Raw genomic sequence first — 10,613 nt, 5'->3', positions numbered from 1 at the left:
GCCGACACTGCTGGGACATACATGCACAGCTGCTCTTCAAGTTCTGGCACCAGACTGGACTGGGGGAGGCAGCCCAACTATATCACAGTGCAACAATATATTCCATGAGATAAGTTGTGCTATGATACAGTAACCAATTGCTGGCCCAAAGTGCAGTGCTGGGAAATAGCAGTTTATCGTCAGACTGGCTACACACCGGTTGAAGTTCAGTAGGGGCTCTGCTTATTTTTGTTGCTCAGAAACCAGGATGATGGAGCTATCATCTTCTTGAAAGTTGCCAGCTGAGGGTCAGAGGGAGGGAGAACTCTGGAAAGTCTTGCATTAGCAATTACATGTTTGGCTAGAAAGTGATACATATCAATTCCACTCATGACTCATAGGGTAGAACAATTATATGGTCTCATCCATCCAATAGAGTTTCAGAAGTACAATCCTACGAGGGGAAAGAACTAAAAATAATTAAGAACAGGGGCTGTCCTGATGGTGTTAAGTTCAGCCTGCTCTGCTTTGGTGACCCGGGTTCACAGGTTCAGATCCCAGGTGCAGACCTATACCACTCATCAAGTCATACTGTGGTGGTGTCCCATATGAAAAATAGAGGAAGATGGGCACAGATGTTATCTCAGGGATACACTTCCTCAATCAAAAAGAGGAAGATTGGCAACAGGTGTTACTTCAGGGCTAATCTCACAAAAAAAAAAAAAAATATGAGGACAGCACTAATTATTAGAGATTAAGCATCTATTACTCTCTCTCAATCTCTCTCTCTCTCTTCATTTTGTGGACTGTAAAATTGGGCAAAATTGTTGGGCACTTGTTCCATGAGTATGCACACTACAGAATATGTGTCCTTCCTGACTTCAGGAAAGATTGTAAATATCTGCTGATAATGTAGAGTGCTGAGAGCCTCAAGATCATTTATTTGAGGAACAAGATATGATTTACAATATGAATTGGACACTAGCAATATAGGTAAGAATGTTAAAAATCTTATTCCTGTATATTTTTCCTTTCAAAGATCAATAAGGAAGTCTTACAGTTCTAAGGAAGAGAACCATTTTGGCTTTCACTGACTTAATAAAATCACTTGATTCCTTTTTTAGTGCTAAGCTAGTCAACATGCCAAGAAGGGGTAATTAACTGAACCATGAGATAGAAACGGAAAGAATAGACGTTTGTTCTAATCAAATGTTACGCAAATCTAAACTGTGTGATGGCCACCAGGCAGGCATGATGTATCTTGCTGAGTTGGCTACAAGGAACAAGTTGTAGGTTAGCTGGAGAATGTTGTAGCATCCATATTCTGAAAAACTACAAGTACTTTAAAGATTTCATTCTTTGGCTGTGTATGTAGCTGCAGTATTGTTAAACTTGGAATGGAAAATAAACCCTAATCACATAAGTATGTAAGTACGAGTTATTTGGGTCCAAACATACTGTCATGTGTTTATTTGGTGTTTTAAATCAGTGTGTGTGTGTGTGTGTATGTGTGTACTTATTCTGTGTTATTCTCTATAGTGTTCCATTTCCTCTGGGAGGGACTCTTTCCTTGGGAATGGTCTAAGAAGCTAATACTCCCATTGCCCTCCTTCTGAAAAGGCCATCTCATCATTTGATGTTTAAACAGTGATCAGTACAGACCTGAGTTCCTTCACTTGAGAACATGTGACGGGTTTAATTTTCTTACCCTTCCTCGGAGAACTACTGCTACAAAGCGTAAAAGTGGTGAGTCCAGTATCAGTATAATTTTCCCTCTCTGGTTCACACTCACAGAACACAGAATCCTTTGTTTAACTCAGTTAAATAAGCATTTTGGGGGGATATCAGCTATAGGTCCTGTATTTACTGTTAAGGAGAGTAAAACTTATAGTTCTTGTCCGCAAAGAGCTTAGTCTATCTTGAGAAAGATGATATTTGTGTGTTACTATGTAAGAAAACTTAGAGCATATTTAACTTATTGTTAAAGTAGTTAGGCATTCTGACTCCTCACAAATAACAAGTAAGACCTGGAAAAGGCATAATTAGTTGGAGTAACACCACAGCAGGACAAATATATGTTGGGGGATCTTTCGAGCATTTGTAACTCACTTCCAATCCATATGCTGGACAATTGGTTTTCATAGTGCAATTGTAAAACTAGCCGTGAGCTGTATTGTTTTACCTATCTTGGTCCTAGGATCTGAGTTTGCATAACAACCTAAGGCAATTTTGATTTTTTTTTTAGTTTTCACTTTCTGCATGTTCTGTAGACTGCTTGTTTTATGCAGTTATGTACCTTCTCAAAGTAATGATTTTATATTGATTGCACTAACCCAAATGTTGCACTTATCAACCCAAGCTTTTGCAAACTTACGGGTATGGCCTAAAATAGTTTCAGTGAATAAATTTTGCTTTATAAAGAGTATGTCTAGGTTTTCCTTTTCAGTATTTTCTTTAAAATGTGCAGACTTGGTATTCAGTGTTTCCTACACAGGATTAACATCCTGAAGTCACACAGGAGGTGTAGTCTGAGGAAGATGTATTAGAATGAGGCATCTTAATTTTGGTATTGTAGCCACACTTGGCTCTGGGTAAGTCAATATTATCTTGGCAGAATGTTTTGAGAGGACCCCACGTTTCTGCCATAGCCAATTGCAGTGTTTGTTTCAGGAAACAGTGCCTTGCTTCTAACAATCCCTTTCCAAAATATCTTTTAGTGTTTGGCGTGCAGTTATTACTGACTCAGGGATCTAATGGGAAAGTTGTAACCGACCCAGGTTGAGTCCCAAATTGAACTGAGACATATTTCAGCATCAGGCTCCTTACATGAAAAGTCAGAAGATGAAGCACCATGTATGTGGATAGAAGCTTAAAAGCCAAGATCTGGTGGCCTCCTTCCAATGGTCTCTCAGAGACTCAGGAGAACAGCAGGAATTACAAAACTGGGGTCAGAAACCTCCTGGTCTCAATCCATGCCTAGTCTATTAACTTGGCTTTGCTCTGTGATGATGACATTTCAAGCCCCTCTCACAGTATTCAGCTTTTCAGTTGCTGGACATAACAAATAGATTCCGTCCTTTATTAGCCGTGAAACTTTAAACAAAATTTTAGCCGCATCTATGCCTCCATGTCGTTTTCTGAAAAATGGGCAAGATAATAGCATCTACCTGATAAGATGGGAAATACATAAAATACTCAATAATGTCTAGTTATTAATACTGTTTATATGGTATTATTCTAGGAAGAAATGTTATATGATAACTGATAGTGGATTGCAAACACATTCAATTGTAATTCACGTTACAATTAATTATGGCCTATTCCAAAGTCCACTCTGCACTGGTGATCTTTAGATCTTGTAATAGTAATATTGAAGTTCAAACTCGCATTTATGTTTTTAAAAATAGTTCATATTGATGGGACAGCATACAATAGCTTTCACATTATTAGATTGTTTTACTTGATTTAATCATCGGATTTCCAAACTACATATAATATATATATTTACATAAATCTTACATTCTATCAGTCTGAAATGTAAATGTCTAGTCTGAGGTAACTCAGAGAGATTTGCACATGAACTAACCTAAAATTCAATTGCATTAAAAGATAAGATATACTAGTTGGAACTAATACTAACACTGCACCTATAGTTAGCACGTTACTGATATTAACTATACTAATACAAAATTTAATCGGAGAGTTAAAAGATAAAAGTTAATATGAACACTTTGACACATGAGATTATTTTTTCTCCTGGAGTTATGAAGATCTAGATTGATTTCTTTATATAGAAACAATCTTAACTCCTTTCAGGAATGGAAATTGCTAAATAAAAGTAAGAGTTGAAAAGTACGAGAATATGGTTTAAAATGGCAGTCTAGGCACATGCTTTTACTTCCAATTCCTCCTTAGATCCCACCATACTGACAACAGAGGAAAGGAAAAAGGAGTAAAGTCTTACTACATAAGATAGTAGGGGAGGTCAGGGCATGGGGCTTGGGGCAGATAAGCTCACCTATAAACAAGATATCTCTATAAATTTCCCAGGATGGGAAATGAGTGGGAGTGGGAAGGCAGAACAGCCTCACAATATCCTCTAACAGGGCTGGAGAGCCCCAGGGCTTCAAGTCAGCAGGTGCACAGAGGGTGAAGACCCAGGTGATGGGAGAGGAAACAGAGGGTCAACACGTGAGATTCTTGCACTGATGACATTCCCTAGCTCTTGTCATAGGAAACATTATTTTCAAGGCCACTGCCATTGCCATTTGTTTATTGTTGTGGATATGTATATGACATCAAATTCTTGCCTTTTTTTAATATATTTCTTTCACAGAGACAATAAACCTTACCCATGATGTCTAGTTTTAATGATAGAAAGACTTCAGGGCAAAATGGAATCACTGAGAGAAAAATACAAAGGTGATGTTAAAAATGTTTTCTCATTAGAATACAGATCAAGTGTGATGGCAGATTAGACATACATCCTCCCTTAAGAAGTCAGTTGAGAATGACTTTCAGCAGTATTAGGAAATAAAACAAAGGAAGAGAAAGACATGATAAGTAGATCCATCCCTCCTGGGATGGGTCTTCAAGTACAGAGCATCTTGAAGAGCCTGAGTTTCAAGCTTGGGAAGTATCTTACAAGACTAAAGTAGGAGGAAGGTAGCTTTAGAAGGGAAGTCCTCAGTAAAGAAGGGAACTTGATGAAATAGGAAGTATGATTTGAGCTTAGAAAAGCATGCAGCTCTAATAATGTCAAATAATGCAAATACAAAAAAGGCAATCAGAATTTTGGATAAAGAAAATCTGTATGAGAAAGTTATTGCTCAAATATGGAGCAAACTCAAATGTGGAATGTTCAAGAAAGTAAAACCATCTTAGAAGAGAGAATCCATTTGCTCTTGGGGACAGCAAACACATAATTTGGGTTGTCCAGATGTTAAGACACTGGATTCAGAGGAAGAATTTCTGGCCTACCAATTGACTTAGTGAGAAGTATTTATACAATCATAATACTGTAAATGCTTTATTGGTTTTCACTCTTTTGAGCCAACTCATGGACAAAGTCGTGGAGACTAACTTGTGCTACAGAGTGTGTGTAAAGGAAAGCTTTAGTGGGCACAGTGTGGGTAGGAGAAAGGTAAGGACATTCACATTTATACTCACCCAAAGTTTGGGGGAAAAGGCCAATAGTTGGTGAAAAAAGTAAATAGACTTTTAAATACATGTAATAAGTAGAAGAACTAAAATGCACATTTCAAAACTGAGGGGAAGGAGGTGGGAGTATAAGTGAGCCAAAATCTCATGTCTTGCAGGGAAGTCAGTGACTATTGTCTAAAGCTATACATCAAGAATAGATGCATGCATTTATTATCTAGATTTGTGGAAGTAACCATCAGGAGAAATAAAAAATAACAACAGTAGGAAACATTTAAAATAGTTTGCTTTAACAATGAGACGAGGAGGAAAAGTTTGGACGGAAGTCTATTTTTCTTTATAAGTCTTTTTTGTACTATTTGACTTATTACATGTGCATATATTATTTTGATAGTAATTTTGAAATAAAATTAATTTAAAAGAACTGTTTTCTCACTTAAGTACTGTGTGACCTAGGGAAAGTTACTTAACTTCCCTGTGCCTCAGTTTTTCCACTTGTAATCTGGAGATAAAAGTAATACCTACCTCACATGGTTGAGTTAAGAATAGCACCTACCTCTCAAGAACAGTGCTTGGTATATAAGCACTCGATCAATATTAGCTTCCATTAATAGTATCAGCTCCATCTTGATGTAGGTAAGTTGGCTAATGGGAAACTCTACCTCATTTGAGTAATTTCAGTGCTTTCAGAAACCCTTAGAGAAGCTAAATTTGTCAATAAAGAAATTGACTTGTTTGTGCCAAGTTTTCACATAGAAGAAGATCAAAAATAACCTCTCTCTCTCTCTCTCTCTATCGACTTTTCTCTCTGTTCATCCTCAGGCTGGAAGTGAGGTGGCCGCAGTGGTCACATATTCATTTCTTGTCACAACCGTCTTTAAGGAGGGAGTGAAGCGATGGCTCTGTTTTAAGAGAAGGAAAACTTTTCCTGGAAGTTCTCAACCAACAGCACGTGGGCCAGTTTTCAACCCACTCACTGAGGCTGGGAGACCAGGCAGCTTCCCTGAAGCACTGGTTTCCATGGGAATGAGCTGGACATTGATACAAGGATCATGTCCTGAAGGTGGATGCTGGGTATCCTATACCTGGTGATGACCTAAGGAAACTACAAACAGAGGGAAAGGGCTCATGAAAACTAAAATAAGAAAGTCTGAGGCAGCAATAGCATTGTAATAAGCCAGGAACCAATGTGGAAATAATCAGACAAGGCCGTGGCATAGGAGTGATCTCCCTTCCTTTTACGACATGTCTGATACCAGGAACTATAGATCCATTATATTCCCACTGGTAAACTGTTTCAGAGATAGAGTAACATACAGCAAAGCCTCCCAACTTTAGTCTTGTTATTACTATGGTTGGCCATGGCATATGTGGAAAAAATATTACGTGACATGCTGGGATAAATGGGTAATGCTGCTCAGGACTAGTACCAGCTGACTCTGTGGTCATGCCAGGACTTCAAAACAGGTGCCATGGAAGCATCTCCCTTCCAACTGGTAAATGGCAATAGAGAGAGCAATTGAACCGGGTTTTGAACATAAATATTCTGCCATCTAGATTCAGATCTCAGTTGGACCACTCTGTCTGCAGAGCTCCCAATGGGTGTGTGAATGTTCCTATCCTTATAAGGATAGGATTTCTTGGATTTTCCATATGCTTCTCTTCCTTTCAGAGAGATCCTGGAAGTTTCCATGATGATTCTGTTACTGAAGGGGAAATATAAGTAACGACCCTGTAAATACATCCTAGTACAGATCTATCTATGCCTCAAAATTTTCTTACTGAAGGATATATTTTGCTCCAGTAAATAGTATGATCTTAGCTCAAACTCAAGGTTCTAAATACTAGCTATCCAACCATTTTCAGCTATCAACAGAGATCACAGAAGTTTTAAAATTAGGCATTGTGACAAGTGTTTTCTGTTATCTATAGATCTCAACTCCCATGGGCCCATCCAGTGGAGTTGTTTTTGGATGGCCATTATGAAGTAAAACAACAGAGTCCATAAGAGGACGTGGATTAAGAGGAATAGGCTTATTTCTGGCAGTCTCCAGGTTTATGTCCAAGACTGAGTGTAGTGCCTGGGTAAGGATTTTGTGTTATAACTCCTACACATTGATTCTTGTAATGATGAAAATTTACTATGGGGATAAAATCAGTATGGAACATATAAAGTGGATTTCAGAAAACCCAATTCCTCCATCTTTAAATAAGTATTCCAACCTAATTGTGAATGTGTGTTTCAAAGATGGAGTCTCTGTTTTGACAGTCTCCCAATTACGGGGTGGGATCCTCATCTGCATAGAAAAGACATTAGATTAGTGAGTGATATTTTTTCTTGCTCTATTTTATTTCCTCTAACTCTTTTCTCTCATGGAGACGCTGACCAGGATATAAATGGTATTTTATGATGGTAAATAACAAAAGCCAAGGTTATCTCTCTCTGCTGAAATATCACAAAAACAATGGCAATGTGGAGAATTTTCAAAGCAGTGCTTTGAGGGGAAACAACTGAGGGTCTGTGTGTGTGTGCAGCAGAATGTGTAACTGCTGATGGGGATTTCCAGCCCAGAAGACCTAATAGTGATGCCCTCCTGACAGAATCTGGGCTGATCTAGAGCCAAAGGGCATCTATGTGATGAGACTGCCCATCCGGCTGCACAGAGCTCTCTCTCCTCTGTAACCACCTCCTGACTCTCCCCTCTGTCACTCTCTCCACTTTTTTCTTGGAAAACTTTGAATATGGAGCAATTTTCTTTTAATGAAATTTCCCCCAGGCCTTTCCCTCTTCTAATCCCTGAATAGTTGCCTGATGCAAAGACAACGGCTCGAGAGCCACATGCCCTGGGCTTTCTCCCTGGACACCTGCTTGGCACCTTTGCACTATTAACCTTCAGCGTCAGGATTTTTTTTTAGTAGTTTGGTGTTATGTAAATATTAATTAGTATTTTGATAGCCACTCCAAAAGGGGGAGGGTGGTTTCACCAGCAGAGAGCATTCATATTTGGTAAAACCTTTGAAAGGAAAAAATAGCATAAAGGTAAATGATTTAAATTCCTTATGTGTAATAATATAAGGTGTTTGGAAACAATTTCATAGAGAATTTTCTTTCTTTTTAAAAATCATTTTGATAGTCTAGTAGAAAAGTTACTATCTTAAGAGAATTCATTATGTTTTTCATATCATGGACTAGTTTTGGTAAAATAAGATGTATGTTAGTATTTTTGAATAGCTCAGCAAGTGGGAGGCATGACAGGGTTGTTAAAAGCACAGGATACAGAACTGCATGGATTTGAGTTCAGTTCCTGAGTCAGTTGCTTACATCTTGTGTGAACGTGGCCAAGTTACTTAATCTCCTTACGTCTCAGTTTCTTCATTCCTAAATGGGATGATAACAGATTCTACCTTGCTAGATTTTAGGAAATTAAATGAGATAATATCTATAAATTGTTAAGCACAGATGTTGACACCTCATATGCCTGAATAAATGTGAGGTAATGTTAATAAAACATTTTATTTTCCTACCATGTCAATAATAGCCTATATGTCCATGGCAATGCTTCATAATGAGTCTTCCATTCTTTGTCCCTGGAGCAAGTTAATAAGGCGCTACTCATCTTTCCCTTTAATCTCTTGCCATGCCAAACTCCAGCATCGAAAATCTGGGATGTTTTCCATTGATTTCTGGTAGTCTAGGATGAAAAATAAAAAGGAAAGTGTGTAGGTATGAAAAAGGGAAGGCGTATCTGGATTTAGGGTCATGAACAAAAATGACCCACCCCTATCAGAAGTAAGCTGTATGATCCAACAACTTAAAACTTCTCTGAGCTTTAATTTCCTCATCTGCAAAATTTGAGGATAAGACCTATCTTTCCAAATAAAAGAAATAACATGAACAAAAGCAGTCAAAATTATAGTTAAAGCATAGTACATTTTTAATAAAAATCTCTCCCATTCATCTATTCATCCATGTATCATTCATGAATCCAGCCATGCATTCATTAATTGACTTCTACAATATTTACGAAACATAAGGGAGTGGGGAGGAGGGCTATACTCTGTCATTAACACCTCTACCTTTCACACTCTGCCTACAACAAATCAGAGACTTAAGCAGACTGGGAACACCTGTCAGAGAGCAAAGAAATAAAAGAGAGAGGTATTAGTAATTGTGATAGACAGAATAATGGTCGCCAAAGATGTCCACATCCTGATCCCCAGAACCTGTGAATATATTGCCCTACATGGCAAAAAGGGACTTTAAAATGTGATTAAGATTAAGTGTCTTGATATGGAGAAATTTTTCTGGTTTACCCTGGTGAGCCCAATCTAATCAGGTGAGCCTTTAAAAGCAGAGAGCTTTCCCGAACTGTGGCCAGAGAGAAAGACGGGAAAACAGAAAAAGAGGCAGGAGGAATTTGAAGCATGGAAGGGACTTGACTCACCACTGCTGACTTTGAAGATGGAGGAAGTGGCCATGAGCCAAGGAATGAGGTGGTCTCTGAAACTGGGAATGACAGGAAACAGATTCTCCCCTTGAGCTTCCAGAAGCAACCAGCCCTGCCAACACCTGGATTTTAGCCCAGTAAGACTCTTGTTGGACTTCTGATCTCCAAAATTGTAAGATAAAAAGTTTGTCTTGTTTTGAACCCCTATTTTGTGGTACTGTGTTCTGGCAGCAATAGAAAGCAAATACAGTAACTGAAGGGCAGTGGGTTCAGACACAGAGAGGAGCATTAGATCCCAGGGATCAGAGTGGGTATTGGGACTAGATGGAGCTCATGGGCATGCGAAGAAAATGCAGGCTGAATGCAGCCATCCTAGACTGACCACACATAGCTCCTTTCAGAATTAGGGGCACAGTTTGCAAATGTGTGCACTAAATAAAAGTCTGTGAGATTTGGCCAAACACATGTGGTAGGTGTGTGAGACAGGCTGAGAGGGTGGTCATAGAAGAAGCAGGGAAGGAGCAAAAGGAAGTGAATGGAATTGGCAGAACACGCACGCTTGATATCATGATGGAGATGCAGCACGACCATGCTAAGGAGCCATACAAGATTAAAGCAAGGGCTATCACTCCAATCAAAGTGAATGTCTGAATACCTAGATTGACATGAGATGTATTGAGGGTGTTGTAATTTACTGTATTGAAGAGGCCTTTAAATAACATGTATCTACTTATAACTATGTTTTTAAAAGTCCTGTTGATAATAATAACCTTTAATTTATCCCAGAGCCAGATCATGTGTGTGGTTTAAGAAGGCTAATAATTTGGTAACCGTTGAAATTGGTATGCTTTAAACATATATTTATCATTTACCAGTGGGGATAGGAAGAAACTGAATTTTTTACTGATAAATAAAAAATTGTATTAGGGGCCAGTCTGGTAGCATTGTGGTTAAGTTCGTGGGCTCTGCTTCAGCAGCCTCGGGTTCGCAGGTTCAGATCCCTGGTGCAGACCTACACACCGCTCA

This window comes from Equus przewalskii, chromosome 8 (genome assembly GCF_037783145.1).
Source record: "Equus przewalskii isolate Varuska chromosome 8, EquPr2, whole genome shotgun sequence".
NCBI classification, from domain to species: Eukaryota; Metazoa; Chordata; class Mammalia; order Perissodactyla; family Equidae; genus Equus; species Equus przewalskii.
Note: the sequence above shows the minus strand (reverse complement) of the source record.